General features: G+C 40.8%; 1 protein-coding gene and 1 pseudogene across 2 annotated transcripts in view; both read right to left on the reverse strand.

The window, feature by feature from the left end:
* SLC9A9 (solute carrier family 9 member A9) overlaps window positions 1-23024 on the reverse strand; it is a 615414-nt gene that overhangs the window by 273863 nt on the left and 318527 nt on the right. The gene's annotated exons all lie outside the window — the stretch shown is intronic.
* LOC139438750 (serine-threonine kinase receptor-associated protein pseudogene) lies at window positions 8574-22420 on the reverse strand (annotated as a pseudogene).

Consider the following 23024-nt stretch of genomic DNA (forward strand, 5'->3'; position numbering starts at 1 on the left):
GGTTAGAGAAGGGGCACCGCCTGAGTGTTCAGAAACCTGCTCCTCTGTCTTGTACTGTGTTCCCTAGCCTTTCTGCCTGTGACTCAGTCCCCTCCCAGCCCCTGCATTTTGCTGTCTTCTTTTAAATGTAACTTTAATTTTAAGAAACATGAGAATTTCACAAGCACAGCCTATCAAGAACACAGCAAAACACATTTTAGGAAGATGAATAGGCATCATTAAGTAAAGTTAATATAGGAAATAAATATAGTTACGGCTACAAGGAACTGAGCCTCATTAAGCTGAATAAATACTGAATAAATACCGTAGCCAGATTTTCTTGAAATCCTCCAGCTTATAACTTAAGGGAAGTTTATTTTCTTTGAATGTGCTAAATTACTTTAGCCAGTAAATACTGATAAAAGTGCTCCTTTCTCTGGAGGTTTTCCACTTTTGATTTTTACTCTTTTTTTTTTTTTTTGGCTACTAAAGTAAAAGTCAGTATGGGATTTTGTATGGTTGCATTTAAGTTACTATAATATTAAGTTAATATCCTAGTCTCATGTCTGCAATTTCCCAGAATGCTTATTATCATGATATTGTTTCAGAAATATTGGTCCCCAAATAAGATTGGCCTTAGATCTATTTCAGTGAACACCACGGTTTAGGATCACAGATTTTCAGGCTCCAGTCACCCTGTACGTAGACACCTAGCCAATGCTGGATTGCTCCAGCTCTCTTGTCAAGGAGCTGAATATCTTGTCACTGCACATTGCCCAAGGCAGAAACCTTGCTACTTCCCAAGGAAGCTAATGACATTTTGGAGCAGCTATAACTGTTAAAAATCCTTCCTTATGTTGAGCTGAAATCTGGCTCTTTATCACTTTAACCTGCTTTTCCTACTTCTTCCTTGGCCCATAGGAAATAAATCCAGGGGGATATCATTTTATTTCAGGATACTTTGTTCTAACAGTAGAGAGGGGATTCCTATTAGAATAGCTGCAGTATTAGGTGAGTCTACAGTGTAACCTGCAACTAGTCTTTTCATTCAATAGTTCTGTTAGTCTTGAAGGTAAGCTTTCTGTTGGGAGTTTGTGGTTGGCATGCAGGGACTTGAATCTAGAGTACATGGAAAGTCTAGGGAGGTATGATAACCTGAATTACATTCAAATAAGAGTTTCCTAGAGGATCTTCTAAATAAACCTAATCGTACCGCCTCTTAGAAAAAATACGAGTCATGGAATAACATCATTAGTTTCTCCGTGGTTTTGCCAATAAATACTAGTAAAGAAAATTACCTAATTGAAACTGTATCTTTTCTTTGCAAAGATTAAAATAATGCTGAGAAACTCCTCTAATAAATAAACCAAAAGAAACCTTGATATTAAAATTAATAACTCAAGAGAAATTCACACATTACCGAAATTTTTAAAGGTTAATCTTCTTTTTCTTTAACTTTTTTCATTTAGCTATTTTTAATCTCCTTTCTTATTCATCTTGTGTGCCTTTGTATATTTTCAATTAGCCTATCCTCGAGTGGGAGTAAGAAGAATATACACAAATATAAAAGGAAGATTTCTAAAGGGGACATTTTTTCCATTTCTTAATTGAATACCAAAATCCCAGCCCTTGCCATTCACTGAATAACAACCACACAAGACATGCTTGAGGATATACCACCCATCCATTACAGGAAGCCTGCGCTCTTTCTGTACTATGATTTACCGCTGCTAATAAACAGAATATTGAGTCACAAGTATCATGAGCTGTGTTTGGCCTCTCCCTCCCCTCTCATTTCCTTGCTCAAAGTGTTGCAAACTAATATATCTAGGCTTGAGAACATTAACGAGTTTTGTTTTACAATCAGCTATTTCACAAAGAAATGCCTTAGATCTCAGGACAAATGTGAAACATTAGAATTAAACCAACATTCACACAGAAGGGCTTTTTGCTTCCAGTGTTTTAGAGTCAGAAGTTGAAGGTAGTCTGAAAAGACACGTAGTTGTGGACCAATTTAAAGATTTCAGGAGTTTTCTTTGCTTCATGTTACTACTAAGACACACTGTCCTCCATGGTAATGCATTTGTCATATTCAAATTTCTTTGTCAAACTTTCTAAACTAGCTAATTTGGTGTCTCATCATTTTGTATTTTATACTGTACTGTACTGATACAACAATAGTCAGAATTTTTCAAACACATTTCTTTTTACCACCCTTCTCCTATCTCTTAATTATTGAGGGAAAATAATTTGATAACTAATTAAACCAATTAGCTGTTTAACCTGACCAAATTCTCTGCTCAACTTTTCCTTTTCTTCTGGGTCACCTCTTAGGCAATATTTGGAGGTAGATATTTCACAATTCAGAAGGTAAAAGAGCACAGATGATTTTTCTTGTATACTCCTATTTAAGACTAATAGGTTACAAAACACTGGACCTTATATAGTATGCAAACAGTAATATTCAAACACTTAATTTTTTGTTTTCCAGGTGATAAGACTTAATTGATCTGATTGACAAAAGAATGAAAAAATCTCAACAAAAGGTTAGAAATCATTTTCATTATGCTGAAGTTTTCTAATTCAGTTTTTGAGCTGTGGTAGAGTAGACTCTGGAAAGGCATTCACCAGAAAAGTTTGAAGCTTAGAGCAGAACATTGATTCTGCTGGGCATGATGAGAAACTAGACCAAGTGGAGGTGTCTTTATAAATCCAAGAAATCAATGAAAATGAAAGACAAAATATATGACATTTGAATAATGCTGTTCAATTGGATAACAGCTATCAAATGCTTTTTATGAAGGCAGGAATATCAATAAATCAACAGCTGATGGAAATTAACTCTGTTTGACCTGTTCCTTTATTACGGCCAGTTAAAACAGAGAGACCGTAGATTGTGAGTGATTACACTGAATTCCAGAAAACTCATATTTTATACTGGTTAACTTCGTGGAGCTTTCTTTTTCAATGAGATTTATAAAGCCCTGTTCCATAAAGCCTCTTTGTACTGAAGCTACTGCATATATGGGCAGAATGCAAAAAGCTATGAATTATTATAGTACATGAACATATTTCTCTTTGTTTCCAAAGAGGCCAGTTATATTCAAACATAAAAAGCAAGCATGTATAAATCGATTCTGAATGAAAGCTTTAGCTTTGACTTATTTTAGGTGGTTTGGGGTTAATTCTATTCTTGTTCCAAACTGTTTAGGTACTTCAGAGTTACCCCATAAAGATCCCTCAGAATCTCTTGAGATCTCTGTATATTTATGACGATTTTTCAAAAAGTAGTTTATATTCTAAACAAATCATATACATATATAGAGGGAAAGATCTACAATAGCTATTCACCAGAAGCTTTTGATCAACCTTCACTCTCTAAATTAAACCACAATACCATCTGTAAAACATACTAATTCCTTCTGTACACTTACTGTTAAAGGCTAATGGGTTACTCTCCAGTGTGCCCAAGAAATTTCAACTCCCACCATGTGGATTTTGTGCTTAAAGACAGTCAATTAAGCGTTTTCACAAATATGTTCATGTATACTTTAAGCCGTTATTTGCAAATATGCAATTTAACTATTTAAATTAAATATGAATGGGAAAGAAAGAGTTGATGTATCTCAAAAACTAAGTTAAACATGTAGAAAAGACTCGAGTTGCTTAGAAAATATTATGAGCAGGAAAACTGAAAAACATTGCAAAAATATTTAAATATAGAGGGTTTCTTAACTTACATTGCTTTGCCAGTGTCTTTCAATTCTTGGCTCCAAACTGGAAAAATAGAAATAGAAACTGGAAATTCTGGTCAATATATTTTGGGTGTGCTTTGTGCAAGAAGGATGACCTAAAACTCTATTATTCAAAGGAAAATCCTTGGCTTTTCACTAAAAGATTGGCAAAGAAAATGCTTTTATATACTGTAAATGAAAATTAAGTGTCTGAGGTATTCGTGTCACTTTTTAATGATTTCGTGTTTTAACTAATTTTTCTGTAAATTGACCACCTCTGACCATGTGTTAGGTAAGAGTGCTTATACCTGGAGTGTGTATTCCTTCTCTGTTTCAACTATGTAATTTTTTAATTTAATATTTCCATTTAGTTCTTTTTATGACTTTTTGCACCTGTTTCATATTGCTAGTATTCTTCTTTTTTCTCTTTAAGGATACTAATTTTATCTATTTTAAATTCATGGGCTGTCTGTTCCAATAATTCTGCTTCATGAGGTCTACGTGGCTCAGCTTTCAGTATCTCTTTCAGAACGTTTGTATTCGTTGAGTATATGGGTATTTTGACCCACGAGCTCATGTTTTCCTGGGGTCTGTCCTGTTTGGCAATGTTTGAGAAAAAGCCCCAGGGAGAACTGTTTGCATCCCTTCTGCTGATTTTAAGGAGAGGGGAAGGAAGGAGCTCCAGCGCGGAGAATGCCCTTAATATCAGCAAGCTTTTATCACCCATGTCTATTCACTCTTCTGGGCAACTCCTCTGGCAAGGATTCACCATTAAGTCCTGAGTATGATGCAATGCTGGGAAGAGACAATCTCCTTAGGTGTCAGCAGCCCTGAGATTTAGAGGCCTAAGAGATGGAGAAGTGGATGCACCAGGGTGGGCAGCTGTCTTCCTGCACCTGCTTCACCAACTCCTTTCCTGTCAGCTGTCACCCCACTGGCACCACAATGGATGTACTGGGCTGTGGCAGTGGGGTGGGTGATAATCATTCCAGAATAGCAAGGGAAGAGGCAGATGCCGAAGGTAAAACCTCTTCCTCAGCCTCTCTTCTGCTCCTCGTTGCTGTCCAGGTTGGGGCCATTGTCCATATCATATCAGCACAACCCCTGGACTCTTCAGGTGTTTCTTAGAATTTTTGTTCTTTCCTCAGCAACATGTTCTCCTCTCAATTTAGTTTCTCTAGGATTGATTTGGGAGGAAGGAACCAGCAGCTGAAGCTAGTTGGCTATCTTAGAGGAACAGAACACTGATTTTCGTATTCCTTTTTGAATTTGACTTGCTGATTAAGAATGAGAAATAGTGTTGGGAGGGGTGGGTGTTCTCCTTCTCCCAGGGGCATAGACATAAGACAGGGTAAAGTCTATGCCACGAGCACTGAATTCAGCTTCATCTATAAGCAGACCACTTGCAGTGTATTACACCAGCAGGGCCAATTCCAGGTAAAGCTGGGGCTATGACGTCATCACAGCCTATGTCCCTCGTTTGTCTAGGATGTGGTATCTTCCCACCATTTCTGTAGGTAAAAAAACCTCATACTTGACGATTTTTTTTTGACTCTGTCCCATTTTCAGATATTTTGGTCTTTTGCTCCATTCCAAGTACAACTGTACTTTTCCACCATATGTCCTATTTTTAGTTTGGAAAATATAGTAACTACCCAAAGAGATCTCCTTCCCTGTCCCCCTTCTGTTCAGGTACTGAATAGCCTAAGAGATAACCTTCGTGTAAATCAAGGTGGATATACAGGAAAAGGAGACAGTGATGAACAGACAATTTCCAAAAGAAGATATGCAGATGAGCTGAAACTAGTGGTTTATAAACTTCACAAGACACAGACTTCATTTGTGCTTGACACTGTACCCCCACTCCTAGCAGAAAGCCTAGCATATCATAATGCTCCCTAAATATTTGTTGAGTACATAAAATGATTAGAAAGGAAACTCCAGCAAACAATTTGGTGGCACTGTAGATTTGTACAAGCTTCTGGCATGGAAATTTGGGAATATGTAATAAAGTATATAGGATGTAAAACCTTGAACTGAACAATTCCACTTGTTGAAATTTTTTCCTAAGGAGTTATGTGGTAAGTGTACATAGATTTACATCCTGGGCTTTGCAGCTTAAAATAGAAAGGTGGAAACCAACCCAACATAATTAAATAGGACAATAGCTAAAATTAATGATTTTAAAGGGATTACACATCTGAAGTTTACAACCTTGTATGATGTTTCCTATGTAGATTTTTTTGTTTGTTTGTTTCAGAAGTTTTTATTTGGCGGAAGAAATTTCCAAAGTAAACCTGGAGAATGCAGCTTGGCTACTGCTTGTAGCTTATAGCAAAATGTTAGATGAGAGAGATATGCTGAGGACTGAACTGTTGGGCACAAAGAAAACAGAAACTGATTCTGGAAATTCCAAACCTCTAGAAATCAAACTCTCAGATGAAAGTGCCTCATTGGAGGACTTAACTAAACTTGGAACTTGTAAAGCAGAATTGAAAAAATGCAGTTTTGTCAGAAAGACTTGTGGAAAGTCTTGCTGTCTGATCGCTTGGACCCCTGCTTCTTGCAGGCTAAACCAACAGACTTTTTGAGAGAGCTGTATGAACAAAACCACTGTCAGCCTGGAATAAAAGGGACATGGAAAGGAGAGATTGAAGGGGACACAACTTCAAGAGGAAAACCTTGGAAGCTGAGATCTGGAATTAAGACATCGCCTTGGGGGAAGCGGACTTGGCCCAATGGATGTGGTGTCCACCCACCACATGGGAAGTTCAAACCCTGGGCCTCCTTGACCCGTGTGGGGCTGCCCCATGCGCAGTGCTGATGCACGCAAGGAGTGCCCTGCCACGCAGGGGTGTCCTCTGCATAGGAGAGCCCCACGCACAAGGAGTGTGCCCCATAAGGAGAGCAATCCAGCAAGAAAGAAAGTGCAGCCTGCCCAAAGATGGCACCGCACACAGAGAGAGCTGACAAAACAAGATGACGCAACAAAAAGAAACACAAATTCCTAGTGCCGCTGATAAGGATAGAAGCCGTCACATAACACACAGTGAATGGAAACAGAGAGCAGACAATGGGGAGGGGGAGGGGGGTTGGGGGGTAGGGAGAGAAAAAAATAAAAAATAAATCTAAAAAAAAAAAAAAAGACATCACCTTGGGCCAAGAGAGGAACCCCACCATGTGTACAGAAAGGGTGAGTTTGCACCAGCAGCTGAAGAGGGTGGATGTTCCCACCCGATGTTCTCGATATTCTTGAGAGTTTTTCTGCCCCAGGGTACAGAGAGGGTGGAGCACATTCCCCAAGGATTAGGGTGGTTAAGGTCAGCACCCCACAAGTCTGAGAGAGGTGAACTTTTCCCCAAAGGTTAGGGAAGGCCAGGTGGTCAACTTGTTGCTCTGAGAGGGTTGAGCCTGTATGCCAAAGTTTAGGGGGAATGTTGTCTTCACATCTCTGTCCTACGGGGGTTAAGACTGTAACCCAAAGATTGAGTAAGGTGTGGCAATCACCCCAATACTCTTAGAGGGAGAGGTCTGGAGCTCGGTCAACACCCAGATGCTTGATGAGGTTGGAACCAAGAAAATGGCCATTGAGCAAGCCTGTGGGAAGGGTGGGTTCCCATATGGCATCAAGAAGAAGAAGCCATCATCTTAAGAATGACTCTTAGACTGAAATCAAATGGAGGATGCCCTGCAGGTTCACTGAACTGTAGAGGACCTGTGACTTATGTTTCCCTCCCAATTTCTTCTTATTGTCATGAAAATGTTTATCCTTTGTCTGTTCATATGTGTTTTGGAAACAGATAAATGGTTTTTTAAGTTTTAGAGGTCTATAGCAGACAGGACTTTGCCCCAAGACAAACTGTATTTCTTTATATTGATTGTGATATGATTGAGTACTTGCATTGTTACTGATTTAAGGTTTTTCTTGAATATTGTAATGTCTTTTTGGAATTCAGAGGGTAAAGTGGAGCAGTTTGATATAGTTATGAATTCCAAAAATAGATATTGGATTATGTTTGTAATCTGATCTGTACCTGGGCATGATTAAGTTATAATTAAAGCTTTGATTGGGCCACGTCATTAGGTCAATGAGTCCCCATCCCTTGGTGGGAGGGGACTCACAGATAAAAGGCATGGCAAAAGACAGAGTTGAGGGTTTTGATGTTGGAGTCTGATGCTGAAGTCTTAAGCTGGAGCCCCAGGAAGTAAGTACACAGAGGAAAGAGAAGCAAGCCCTGGGAAGAGAGGACCTGAGCGAGGAGAAGAACACAGAGGAACAGAGATGGCTCCTTAGACACAGCAGAAACCCCCAGGAGAGAGACAGAGCCATTTGCCTCATAGTCTACAGCTGGCCTTGTGGAGAAAACAGAGGAGCTGAGCCCAGAGGAACCCAGGAAGCCTGAACCCTTACAGACATCAGCAGCCATCTTGCTCCAACACATGAAAATAGACTTTGGTGAGGGAAGTAACTTAGGCTTTTTGGACCGGTACTGTAAGCTCCTACCCCAAATAAATACCTTTTGTAAAACCCAACAGATTTCTGGTGTTTTGCATCAGCACCCCTTTGGCTGACTAATACAAAAACTAAAACCAGTTAGATGTGCAGAAGCAGTATACAATGAAAGAGGAATCAAACCAGTTACTTAACCATATATTCCCTCTTCTTTATGACTAAAGCAAGAGAGGCCTTCTGCTTTAAGGGAAATGTCAGAAAAATAGGCCCTTACATATTTTTTCTCTGTAATAACATAACAGCTATAAGAAATCTAACTGTAATAAGAGAAATTGGATGTTGGCTTGCACATATTCATTCAAAAAGACAGTAGGCTGGTTGTTACTATAAGAACATTACTCCACCTGCTTTCTTCTGACACTCTTGCTTTTTCACTTATAGGTAACACCAAGTTAGTTAGTTCCAGCCCTGGAACTGATTAATATTCCCCATTATTAACTGCCCATCTTTGCCTTAAGTAGAGAGTAACTCTGGAAGGCTGATGCTTGTCTCTGCTTGCTTATTTTAGTCCATAAGTGTATACCATGTGTGGCATGTTCCTGACATGGCCTTAACTTCAGGAGTTGAGCTATAGATGGAACCTGAATTCTCCAAAGCAATTTCTTCTAGGTCCTCTATTGTTGTCTCTGGAAAACTGATGTTTGGCTTTGCCAGTTCACCACTATCTTCTTTAGGAAGCACACATTTCCAAAGGCCATATGCTTTTCCTACCACAGTTTGCCATAGTCTCAATGTTCTATCTTCAGAACCACTGGCATGGAGTTCTCCATGGGACGAAAGCTCACACGGTGAATAGAACCAGAGTGCCCTTTGTAGGACTCTAATTCTTCTCCACTATTGTAATCATACTTATAAAGTTTAAAATCTTCACCACCTGTGACAAGAAATTCTTCCTCAGGATGAAGAGATGCAGAATTGATGATTGTAGGAGCTTCAGAGGATTTAACCGGCTCCAAAGTTACTGCACTATGAAAAGCAATAGATCGTCCATAAGGCATTACCAAAATCTCTCCCTCAGGAATCGATTCCACACTAGCAACCGACATATTAAAATTTAGAGATTGCACTTCCTCATAGCAGCCTGATCCCAAAGGCAGTTTTATCACCACCTGATAGAATCTGTTTATCGTCGCTATGCCACTGAGCCTTTTTAATACCAGAGGTGTGACCACTGATTTCCTTAGGGTCTGCGACAGGTTTGTTCAAGTCACATATGACTAACAGCTTATCCTGTCCCGCGGTTAACAAATAAATACTATCCTGAGTGAAATCTAGATTTGCCCACGTGTTTATGAGCCGGCAACATCAGTTCATCTCCTGAGACAGCCTCGCACACTCGGGCTGTGACGTCGGCAGCTGCAGTAGCTGCTTTGGTGGCATCCTTCCTCCATGTTGCGCCCCAAACAGCACCCTTTTGACCCCAAAATGTTCCAATCCAGTCTCCTCCAGCTCCCTGGCGAAGCGCTGATTAAGAAAGACCCCCTAAGGCGTTGGGACGCTGGGGGCCGGCCGAGCCCGGGGCAGGTGCTCGGCGTCTGCCCCCGCGCGGCCCGGCGCCGTGGCCCTGAGCGGAGGTCGCCGCCGCCTTCTCCCTCCTCCAGGGCCCCGCCCCGACCCCGAGGCAGGGCCGGAAACAGGAAACGGAGGCCAATCCCGTGGCACCGAAGGCAGGAGCGGGCTAGGGAAGGGTCAGGGAATCCGCGACGCGCGGGCGCCTGCAGCGAGGGAGGGAAGGGGGGAGGGAGGCGGGACAGGCGGAGGACCCGCCCGCCCGCCTCGCTTGGAGTTAACAGAGACTTCATCAGACAAAGGGAGCTCCCGTCTGTATTTTGCCAAGCATTTCTATCATCAGCATATTCAATATCATTAAATGTTTTATCAGTATCTACTCGGATATTTTCCCTTCATTTGTTAGTGTGGTAAATTATACTTACTGTTTTCTGATATTAAAGTGTCCTTGCATTCCTGGGGTAAATCCAGCTTTATCATAATGTCCCTTTTTTACATGGATGGACTTAGCTCGCTAATATCGTGGTCCTAACCTTTACATCGATGTTCAAAAGTGAGATTGGCATACACTTTTCATTTATGAAATAAGCTTGGGAGCATTCTTTCTTTTAGACCGATCTCTTGGTAGGTTGTGTAAAATTGAAATGATATAGTCTTTGAAAGTTAAGTAGAACTCTCCTGTAAACGATCTGAGCCTTACGTTTTTGGGTGAGTGAATTTTTAGCTACTGATTTGGTTTCTTTGATGATTACAGGTCTATTCCGGACTTCCCCCCCTTCAGCTGTTTTGATAAGTTATATATTTCTAGGAAATTGTCCATTTCACCTTGGTTTTCAGATTTATTTGTACATGATATGCTCTAATATTTTTAATTTCCACAGCACCTGTTGCTCTCACTCTTTTTGCCTTATTAAGCTTGCTGGTTGAGAATAATAAACGGTACTGAGGGGTTCTCCTTTCCCCACAGGGGGATATGATGAGTTTAATCTGAGACGAATTGCAGTCTGTGTCAGAGCCCTGACCACAGGGTTCATCGATGAAGCAGACAATTTGTGGTGTATTACCCCAGCACGATTAATTTCAAACAACTTGATTTTACTGATCTTCTCTACTGTAATATTGTTTTCCACTTCATTTATTTTTGCTTTTATTTTTATTATTTGCTTAATTCTGCATTCTTTAGATTTGTTCTTTTCTAACCCCTTAAGTTAATACTCTAGCTCATTAAGTCTTCCATCATTTTAAATATAAATATTAATGAATATAAATGCTTTAATTTCATTTAAATACTACATTTAGGGAAGCAGATGTGACTCAACTGATAGAGCATCTGCCTACCATATTGAGGGTCCAGGGTTTGATCCCCAGGGCCTCCTGACCCATGTGGAGCTGGCCCATGTGCAATGCTGCCATGTGCAAGGAGTGCCGTGCCACGCAGGTGTGCACATCCCTGCATAGGGGCACCCCTCGCACAAGGAGTACGCCCCGCAAGGAGAGCCGCCCCAAGGGAAAAAAGTGTAGCCCTCCTAGGAGGGGTGACACACACATGGAAAGCTGGCGCAGTAACATGACGCAACTAAAAAGAGATGCAGTTTCCTGGTGCTACCTGACAATGAAAGTGGACACAGAAGAACACACAGTGAAGCGACACAGAGAGCAGACAATGGGGGCGGGGTGTGAAGGGGAGAGAAATAAATCTTTTAAAAAAATTACTACATTTAATCAGCTGTATCCCACAACTTTTGGTATGCAATTTTTCTTTCTTTTATTCATTTTATAAAATTAGTTATAATCAAACAAGCAGGACATAAATATGCTTTCCTTCAAAAAAAAAACCAATTAGAACATTAGTGATGACAAAGTTCTCCTTGACCACCCCTCTTGGTCTCTGCCTCCTCTGCCCCATGTGGTATATTTTATCTAGATAAACTCCTAAAAAATAAATAATATTGTTTTGTAGGCACTTTCCAAAATTGGTAGCTATTTTGAATATATATTGAGAAGTAAATTTTCTGGTCATAGGTTTATAAATCATGAATTTTAATAAACAACAGGGAAGTGTATGTGGCTCAAGCAGTTGGGTACCTGCCTACCACATGGGAGGTCCTGAGTTCAGTTCCCAGTGCCTCCTAAAGAAGATGAGCAAGAGAGCAAGCTGATGCATCAGGCTGGCGCAGTGAGCTGATGCAACAAGATGATGCAACAAAGAGACACAACAAGGAAACGCAATGAGAGACCCTTCTGGTCAGAAGGGAGTGGATGTGGTGCAAGCAATTGGGTGCCTCCCTCCCATATGAGAGGTCTCGACTTCAGTTCTCAGTGCCTCCTAAAGAAAAAGAAGATGAGCACACAATGAGCAGACACAGAGAACAGACAGTGAGTGCAAACGACAATGAGGTAGGGGGCAGAAATAAAATAAATCTTAAAAAAAAAAAATACAACAAAATTGCCCTCTAAAATGAGTACATCATTTTACCTTTTCATTAACAGTATATGTTTCCCTAAAATCTTGCTAGTACTTCATCTGATCAACTTTAGAAAATGTTGTCAACTGCATGAATATTATCTCATTGTTGTTTTAATTTGTAGTCACTGACTGATAGTGAGTTTGAGTAATTACTTATGTTTATTGACCAGTTGGAGTCCCTGTTATATGAATAGGCTGTTCATTTCTTTGTTTCCTTTTATTTTCTTTAGATTTCCATTTGATGTTATTTTTGTTAAATATCGACTAGATATTACGGAATGAATACATCTTGAAGTATAAAAATAAGCAATACAACAAATATTTGTCCACTCCCCACAGAGACAAAGAAGAAGAACGTGGCCTTTACATTTCAAAATTTGTTCTCTGTTCCTCTGGAATCCCATTTTTTCCTTTCCCCTACAGTGGTCATTGCTATTCTAAATTTGGTGTTATTGCCTTGTTTTTCTTTACATTTTGCCACTTATGTTTATATATACAAACAAAATATTATTTGTTTTTTAAGTTTTTATAAATGAAATCATGTTGTATATATTGCTCATGAGATTCACCTGTGTTGTTTTGCTATAGTTATAGTTCATTCATTTGTTTTTCTGTTATTTGGTATAAATAAATTAAAAAATATCTTTTCTACTATTGATGAACTTTTCTCTTGTTTTCAGTCCTTTGCAGTTATAAACACTGGAGGTCTGACTACTCTTGAATCTGTCTTCTGATACATATGAAGCATTTAGCCAGGGGGCATATAGCAAGAGTGGAATTGCTGGGTCAGAAGGTACATGCATCTTCTGCTTTATTACATAATGTCAAATTGTTTTCCAAGGTTGTTCAAATTTGCAGTTCACTAGCAATGTGTAAATGTTCTAGTTGCTCAACATCCTTGCCAAAACCTGATTTTCTTTCATTTATTTATTCATTCAAAAATACTTATCAGGAACCTACTATGTGCCGGACACTGTTCTAGGTTCTGGGGGCACAATAGTGAACAAAACGTACAAAAATCACTGACCTTCGGAACATAAATTCTATGGAGGAGACAATAAGTAAGTAATTAAACTATATTATATATTAGATAGTGATAAGAGCTAAGGAGAAAAATAAGGCAGGAAGGGAGATATGAAATATTAAAGTGGATGTGGAAATTGTCGATGGAGTATCCAAGGAAGGGAACACTGAGAAGGTGACTTTCGAGTAAAGACCTAAAAACAAGCGTCAGAGCGTTCCAGTCAGAGGAAGCCACAGTGCAAAAGCCCTGAGCAAGAGCAAGGAGCCAGGTGTGACTGGAGGAGAGAATGAGGTGCAGAGAGGAAGAGGCGGCCTGAGCGGGAACTAGGAACCAGGTGATGGAGGAACCCACAAAGGACTTAGCCTAGGCTTCAGGGAGGATTTTCACTTCTACAGGGGATGATGGGGAGGCATTGGAGGGTTTTGAGGAATAGAGTGGTTATTATTGCAGTTTTGGACTTCTGCTAGCCTCACATCCACGGGCCAAAATTTCCCATTTTTAAAGCCAACACAGTGTATGGTATTTGCTTTAGCAGTGGGAAACTAATACAGACTAATATAGCTCATAAATCAGATTCAAAAATAGCTTAAAACTATGATTTGGATTCTCTTAATTCGATCCCCATTAATTCACAAATATTTATTAACTGTCTAATTTGTGCAAAGACTGTGCTAGCCACTGGGGACACAATCATGAGCAAAACACAAATCTTGTCTTCAAGGAGTTAAGTCAAATAAAGGGGTTAACAGTTACATAGAAATGGCCAAAACCTTGTGTGGGCACTGTAACGCCTCCCTCCGTGCCCACGGCGGGCATTTAATTGATCCCGACTCTCCTTCTTCTTGCTTCTGGATATGGCTTTAGAGCCCATCTCTACACTGCACTGTCAATTCATCTGAGCCATCCCATATCACCTCTCCTCATCCTCCCTGATCTAGGAGGAAGACGTGAAGCTTTAGTATTCCCACCAAATACAGCCAACTTCTAAGATAAGAAAAGAGTGGGTACGTTCAGGGTGGCACAGAAACAACCAGACATACTACAGCTTTCTCTGTGCCTCTACCACTGCCCCAACTATCTACCTACACCAAGGCACAACCTTTCCCCTTCATGCCATTATAATCATCACAGGAGAAACCTACAAGAATATAAGAAAGCACAAGGGAAATAGGCCTAAAATTCCCTTAAAATGTGCTTTAAAACATTACTCTTAAAAAACAGAGGAAGAGAAGTAGAAAGAAGAGACAGAGTATGCTCTGTCCACATTAGGTCCACTGTCTGCCTCTTCATGACACGTGTCCCCTGATTCTCATTAGGCCTGTCCTGATTTCATTTGGGTCTTGGGTCATTGCTTACTTTCACATGGGGACCACGTAACAAGGTCTCTTCCAGTTCCAGAATTCCATGGGGAGAAAAAGAAAATGTCAGTAATTAACGAGCTGTCAGGGAGATACAGCTTCAGTACCTCCGGAATCATGTAAAAATTCCTGGTTCAGAGATCTTGGGAGGGACTAGAAAAAGGACAGCATTTTTGAGTTCTCAATGTATTTTTATTTATTTATTTATTTATTACAAAACAATGCTTCCCTTTTCTTCCAAAGTGCATGACTTTATAAAGTGGGAAAAAATTGATTTGTAAACTGAAGTGAGAAAATGTAGAGGGAAATGACTTATTTTCCTTTTACCAAACTCCAAAGCCTAAGACAACTTTACATAATTCTTAGTTTTGGGAAAACAAATGAATGAAAAAAAAACTATATAATTAATTTGGTCAAAACTCTCAAAGCTAACCCCAGTAATTACCCTTCCTCATGACTTGTACCTCTTAGGATCTTTTAATACTTAACCGTGGAGTCATAAAAAGAAAGTGTTGTGCTAAAAGACACAGCTTGATTTCCAGCTCTTTGCTTGCAAGCTGTGTGAATTGGAGAACATGGAGCTTCAACTTGAATCCATGTAAAATTGGTGTATTTAATGCCTACTGCACAAGCTGTTTTTATATAAAATTTCTGGCAAACTTGAGGGGTTCAATGAAGTAAATTATATCATTATACTTTTCTGTAATGCCCTTAATGTTCAGCCCAAAGGGATGCTCAATTACTTTTTGAAAGAAAATAAATCAGGACACATGCATATTGTTTTCCTGAGGTGAGCAGGTATGATAATGTAACAAAAACATTGATGGTACAAACACATATTTTTAGTGCTACCACTTAGGCTGTGTAAAAAAAAAAGAGTTGAGGGCAGATGTCCCTTTATTCTAGTCATATAAAGAAATCTAATGGTAATGATATATTTCTTTGACATGCTGTAAGGATATGATTTGGGGGTCTTTTCTAATGTATACTATTTTTTAAGATTTATTTTTATTTATATCTCTCCCCTTCCCCCTCCCCGTTGTCTGCGCTCTTGTGTCCATTTGCTGTGTGTTCTTCTGTGTCTGCTTGCATTTTCAGCGGCACCAGGAATCTGTGTCTCTTTCTGTTGCATCATCTTGCTGCATCAGCTCTCCGTGTATGTGGAGGTACTCCTGGGCTGGCTGTGCTTTTTTCGCACAGGGCGGTTCTCCTTGCGGGGTGCACTCCTTGCACGTGGGGCTCCCCTGTACAGGGGGCGCTCCTGTTGTGGCCTGATACTCCATGTGCACAGCAGCACTGCTCACCACATGGGTGAGGAGGCCCTGGGTTTGAACCCTGGACCTCCTAAATGGTAGGTGGACGCTCTATCAGTTGAGCCACACTCACTTCCCCTCTAATGTATACTTTCATGCTACAATAGAGCAGATGGGAGGCTGAGCAGGGGAGACCAGAAAGCAGGAGGAAGATCAGGAAAGGACTTTCTCAGAAAAAACTAAGAAGGGGTTTGAAGAATGTATCCATGGTCTGTAATGAAAAAGGTTATACGGGGGGAGAAACAGTTAAGAGAGACGGAGTTTGAAGAAACGAGGGAGAAGATGGCCCAAGTCCCTGAGGAGTTTGTCTCTGAGCCTCCGAAGACAGGATGGGGAAACAATGGTGGCTGACCTGAGGTGGGAGCCAGGGATAGTGGAGCTCCCACCCAATGCCTCAGTGGTCTCCATCAAGGTGAAGGCAAGACTGTTCATGAATGTTCCAGAAAGGGGTGAGAATGGAGACTGTACAGATGGAGGAGAAGGAAAATCAGCTCTAAGAAACAAGGAAGAATGTATGGTGACCATGTTATTTCTTTGATATGTCTAAGGCTATTTGGAAAATGCTTGACAGTAAACAATAGAGCTTATGCATGTAATTTTGAAATAAGCCCCTTGACTCATCTAGACTAATCACTTGGACTTGTCACACCTCTCCCCCCATCATTATGGCATATTAATGGAATCAGATTTCTTGAGACTCTATACCCATGCTCAACCAAGATGAACAAAGCACAATGAATACTATATAGGTGCCAAAAGAACTTGTCATCCTATGAAAAATATGGCCTACTTGTTTGAAAAATGCTAGTCAAATGAAGATGCAGATAATTTAGGGATGTGTTCTTATCTTTTTTAGACCCTATGGAAAATGTCATTTCTGTATTTTTACAAGCTGTCATTTAAATGAACACAGAGCCACAGTGAAAGACCTCATATTGGACAGCAAGGTCAACGCTCTAGTGGGCATTGGTTATGCTAAACAGTGTCCCTGTGTGAGGCAGGTATCATTGCACCCATTTTTCAGTGAGGCATCTGTGGACCAGGAAAGTGACATATTCTAGGTCACAAAGCAATTACGTGGCAAATGAGGACTCTGAAACTGGCTCTTTTTGTCAGGAAGATGCTTTCTCTGGCATGCTGAGGTAGCATATGATTCTCATTCTGGAAATGTAGCTTCTCTTTGCTCTATGGAACTTCTGGGGAACCATTTCACAGTTTACTCTGGGAATTAGCATTCAAATGTCATCACAGCCTTGGAGCATATTTCTGAGACTGTGAGTATTGAGGAACGTTTTTATCCCTTTAAAACTCACCTTTCCCTTAGATAGTGTCAATGAGTTGCTGTGGAATCTGATTTAAATTGATGCATAAATAAGAAAGAATGAAATTCTAAAAATCTACAGGTTGTAGGAAAAGAAAAATAGATTGGATCCAGATACATTTATATGGGCAGTATTGAAAAAAGAAAAGAGGCATTAGAATGGATGGGAAAATGCTTTGGTAATAACTGTCAAGTAGAAAAAGTAGTATACAAAATTGTGCACACTTTATTCTCAACTAAATTAAAACAGCTAAGAAAGACTGGAAGGAAAAATGCCAAAATATTAACAGTTATGGCGGTTGCCTTTAGGCATCAGGGTTTTGTTTTGCTTTGTTTTAGTCTCATTATTCTGTTTCGTATTTACCTCTTATTTTTAAGACTAGAAAAAGAAATAACTAAATCAAAGCCATCAATGAAACCTTTTGACAGGTGACTAGGATGTCTGGACCTTTTAAATCTTCAAAGGAAACTATACCACATCCTCAAACCACAGAAATCACTGATTGTTTAGGGCAGGGAGTGGGCAAAGCAGAAGCCCAGAATCTCCACAGGGAGACATCTCCCAGCTCGTCTCTCTCAACCCCAAGGATGAAATCAGCTTTGCACATCTAAGTTTCAATTCACTTGTGTCAGAAGTCCTAAGGGTGTGAGCAGCCACCCAGGAATGCTGAAGGAGCAGGCAGCTCTGTGGGCATTCAGTAATACAAGAAAGGAGAAACGAGTAGTCCAGGAATTCCAGTTGCTTTAGTGTAACTCCAAGCTAATATACTTACTTCCTGTATTTTAGCATCTACACTAGGTTGAAAGAAACGACCTGACAATAATTCAATAGAACAAAGACCCCCTGTCAGCCCTCACATCATCCCCCCACTCCCAATGTTGCCTGGCTCTGCCTCCTCACAGCAGCTCTCACCTCGAGCAATCAATTCCATTTCTAAGGAGACAGAGAACAATTTATTCAGCTTCAATTTGCTGAGAGGAAAACCTCCTAGTCTCTAATATTAATTCTTGAAGCAGATTCAAAAACAATTTTCGTTCCTAGCCAGGGTTTGGGGCTTTGAAAGATATTAATGTAGACAGTCTTTGAAATATTAGGAGTTGGCAGCTATTGTAAGGATCCTGAATTTAGCAAGGCATAAAAGACAGTCTTAGGGCAAGCCTATGTTATTTCATGTGTTGAAATATATATATATATATATATGTATTAAGCTTCCTGTGGAGAAAGGAACTTGGAGATCTGGCATCTATGGATATATACACAGAAAACTGTTGCATTCATTTAAAGCTTATCTGCCCCCTAATGTGGAACACGGCTATTTTCTTATTTTAGAGTAGGTTTTTACATCTCCAGTTGTGCAACTCCCTCTATGCAGCTTAAGACATATGTACTTGGAATCCACAAGAGTATCAAGAACAATGATAAGATAGTTTGATAGCACATTTCAACACCTGTATTCCCCTTGCACGTATTTCATGTTTTCATTTCTGCTTTTGTTCTTTTTTTAACCATTTTTCACAGATATGAAATGTGCTCACTCTGTTGTTTTTCAGACCTTGCCATAAGATTAATAAACGTTATCATTTTAACTACATACATTTACCATATTGGAATATGGCTGGCTCCAACATAGGTAATGTGTTTGATAGGGCACAAAGCTTGACAACTTGTATTTCTTTATTAGAATTTCTATCTATTTAAGAGAGTGAAAACCAGGGAACATTATTAACAGGGCTGAAGTAACCAGATTAGGTTGATTTTTTCATTTGATTGACAAGTTTGTCTTGGTGCTGTGCATTATGTATTTAGCAGCACTGCATCAGAATTTGTCGGATCTCATATAATCAAGGCAATCCTATCTGACTTTCTGCTGCAGTCTATTTTCCATCTTATCTTGCACAAAACATAGGTGCGCTTATGCCGTTGCTCCTAAATCTTGGCTGGCTCCTTACTGTTTACACAGTAAAAGCCAAATCTCTTAGCATGACATCCAAGAGTTAAGGCTCACCTCCAGCTGCTTAACCCACCTCTCCTCAAGCCTCTCAGCAACGGGAGCAGACGCAGGGGGCCTCAGGAAGCAGGGAGCAGTGGTGCAGGTGGAGGTGAGGGACAATCTGCAGGACAGAGGGTGGCACCTGCGTGTCCAGAGCCGGGCAGTGTGCCCTGCTGGGACAAGGTGAGGGGAACGTCATCAGGGCAGGGCATGGCTGTGGCCTGGCCAAGGCTAACTGGATGGAATTGAAGGTAGGAACTTTGGGAGAAGGGAGAAGAACAAAGCAGGCAGGAAGTGAAAAAACCACTTCCATTCCTTTTCCTTTGGGAACCATTTCCTTGGGCAGATTTTATGGAAACCTCAGACAGTCAACGAAAGGCGAAGTGAGTGTCCCTATTTTGGGCTCGAACTTTGCAGTCAGCTTCTCAGGATTGGTTCAAGTCTTGTTTCACCACAGGTGGTTCTGTGACCCAAGTCGGGTTACCTTGCTTCTCTGTGCTCTTTTGCCCATTGGTGAAATGGAGATAAGAATTGTACCTGCCTCATAGAATGATTGGAAGGATTAAACAAGTAAACTCAGCCACCTGCGTGCAGTCGGCCCGCAATAAGTCTCAACTACCATTATAGCACTAGGATGATTTGGGCTGATTTTTCTTTACACATTGAAGACATAGAAAAGCTCAGAAACAGAACCGGACAACATTCCAATGACAGGGGGACCACTGAGTTCCAGTTTGCTGGTATCTTCCCCTGTTTTAGCACTGCCAGTCTCGTACCCTTCAAGCCTGGGCAAACGGGGCGGTTGGTGACCCACATAGTGAGTGGGGAACACATATAAAGTGTCTCTTTATAGACAGACACCGAGCTGTCTATCAGCATGATATTGGCTGAGTCAATGTCAAAGAGCAGCTATTTCACATAGTCCAACTTCATAAGAAGCCCTAACGTGCCTAGGAGGGGGGCTAAGAAGAAGAGAGACCCTCTAGATTTTTCATTTTCCTCCAGATATTTTTTTGTCCCTTTAGCTCCAAACGAGGAAAACGCAGTCAATACTTCTTGAGCACTTATATGTGCCAGGCATTGGATTATCTGATAAATCAATAGTTTTAAAAAAATCTTTACTTTGCTTGACCTCCTACATGACCCATCCGTCAGGAGAATCAACAGTAGCAAAAGATGGAACAAAGGAGCCTGAACAAGCGTTCTCTTGAGAGAAAAAGAAAGAAAGCCTGGAGGAAAGAGCATGAGGCATCTTAGAAGAATGAGAAGAGAGCTAGGGCCGTCTTGGGAGGAGACAGCGCTTCCGAATGGGGTGCGGTAAAGGGCCTTGTGCGCCCCAGGCTCCTGAGTGGTCGACGGTATCCTAAAGCTCAGGGAGTGGGCCAGACTCAGGAAGATTCAGTCATTTCATTTCAGAGTGGGAACTGCTGTTCTGGAGGGGGGTCAGCATCTTGTGGACTAAACCACACATCACTGGAACAGTCCAGAAAAACACCACTTACACTCAAGGAAACGACAGGAAGGGAAAAAGTCCAAGTTCACTTTGGCATTTGGAAAAGACCCAGAGGAGTTTTGAATTCATCCGGAGCATTTTGGCTCCATTCCTATTAAAAAGTTTTAATTGTCTTAGATATGTAATTCTCTCCTAAAGCGTCATAAAACAAGGTCCTTATGAAATCTTGTTTAGGGAATGTGATCCTATGAAAGGATTTGTGAATGGATTTTGGAAGGATCCAACCCTGTTTTGTTGGGCGGTTTTATATATTGGTTGAACTGAACACATCATATTTTTGAGAAAAACTCTTAAGAAAACGTGAAGAAAATTTGAATAAAGAGAATAGAAGGCACGACTTCCGCTTCCAAGAACTCTGACCCATGAACTGTTACTGGCTTCTGAGAAACTGAGAAGCCAGAGCAGCTGTATTTTACAAGGTGCTGTTATATACACTACAAAATGAAGAATTCACAAGCAAAAGACTAGAAGGATTGGGCACAATATCTGATGCTGCGTTTCTCGTAAATTTGGCAAATGAAAAGATTGACAAAAAAGTGTCATGTTTTGTTTCTGAACTTCACATGGGAGGAATAGAGGCCCCTGCCCAAGATTCCAGGATGGAGGAAGGAGAGGAGGCATGTGGGGTGGTGGTTGCCTAGAGTCTAAGCCGCACTTCACTTGCTGTTAGAACCAGGAAGGCAGCCTGCAGCCCCAGGGCAGGTTTGCTCTCTTGCAACCAGCAATTATTGTGTTTGTAACACGCCCTGCATGAGGCAAGGGGAGTGGATACCTACCATGGAGGAGCTTAGAAGGTTGTGGCTAATACATAAGAAATGGTTAATAAGCAAATGAAATATTCAAGTTAGAGAAATACTAAGTTGATAAATTAGTGACCTTGACCAGACAGGAGAATGTGCACCCGTTTTCCCAAGTCTATCAGAAATCCAGAAATCACTGTTCAAATAGCTGTTGCCACATGCAGAGAAGGGAGAGAAGGGAATAGAGAACAAGACAGCTGTCGCGCAGGTCTGGCCTCGCTGCTCTGACAAGATGCCCATTTCTCACCACATGTGTTCTGGTCTAACCGACTTCAGATTGGTAGCTACGCATTGAAACTCACTGAATAACTGCCGTGTGTGTTCCAGGATCTGCCTGTGTTAACCTACTCCTTTTAATGCTTTTGATTTGATTTTGTGGAATAAAATAATCCCATGATAGATCAGATATAATTATGAGTCTGAATTCGAGCACTCCAAAAAGCAAGACAAAACAAAACCACCAAAACAAAACCTACCGTGTATCTGACACTGAACCACAACCACTCTGCAAAAGAACAGATGTGTAAAAACTGACTTCGTCCTCACAACAGCCATCTGGTGAGTATCGACAGTGGGGCAGCACCGTTGAAGATTCTGGCACAATTCTGGGGGCCGTGAAGCAGGAACTATCATTATTACCATTTACAAATGAACTCCATTCGCCGCCTCGTGTCTGCTCTTGGGCTTCCAGGTCAAGCTCCTGAGATTTCAGATGCTCCCCTGGCAAGGAAGCCAAAGCATAATCCCTAAATCTCTTCTTTCCTGCTCCCTGCTCTTTACTCTCTGAAGACCATGGTGAATCCAGCTGAGTTGTACTTATCTGAGTTCTCAAAACTGAGGTAAAGGGCCTTTCATGTCTTTGGGGACAGCGATTCGGACGAGGGAATAGGGGACGCATCCCGCAACCCATCCTCCTGCGGGGCGTGGCAGCTGGTCTAGGTGAGGCGCCATGCGTGGGCAGCTCGTTTCAAAGATCTTAAGGAAAGAGGAGGGCTATGCAAGTCTTCATGGAATTACTTCTTGTCTCTACCTTATCCCCTTATTCCCTATAAAATATAGCATGTGGGTGTACATTAAGAGAAATGGTACGATAAAAGATGAAGGATCTAGGTAACTGCCGTTGAGCATGTATAACAGGTCTCATTTTAATGACATAGATCTGTGTTATGACCTGGAAAATTGCCTGTAACATGGTAAGTTAAAAAAGGTAGCTGCAGAATTGTATGCGAGGCAACAGTGCTCAAAGTGAGGTCCAGGGATCCCTGGGATTCCCTGAGACCCTTTCGGGTTGGTCCATGAGGTCAACGTGGCCTTCAGAATATTCCTAAGACGCTCTTGGCTTTTTTCACTCTTGTTCTCTCATGAGTAAAGGGTGGGGGCTTCTAGAGGCGACACAATGTGTATAATCAAAACAGACTGAATGAAGGAGCAGATGTGAGAATCTGTCATATTAAACCAGACATCAAGGAGATTTGCAAAAGTGTAAAAAACATTATTATTAT

This window comes from Dasypus novemcinctus, chromosome 4, assembly GCF_030445035.2.
Source record: "Dasypus novemcinctus isolate mDasNov1 chromosome 4, mDasNov1.1.hap2, whole genome shotgun sequence".
Taxonomy (NCBI): Eukaryota; Metazoa; Chordata; class Mammalia; order Cingulata; family Dasypodidae; genus Dasypus; species Dasypus novemcinctus.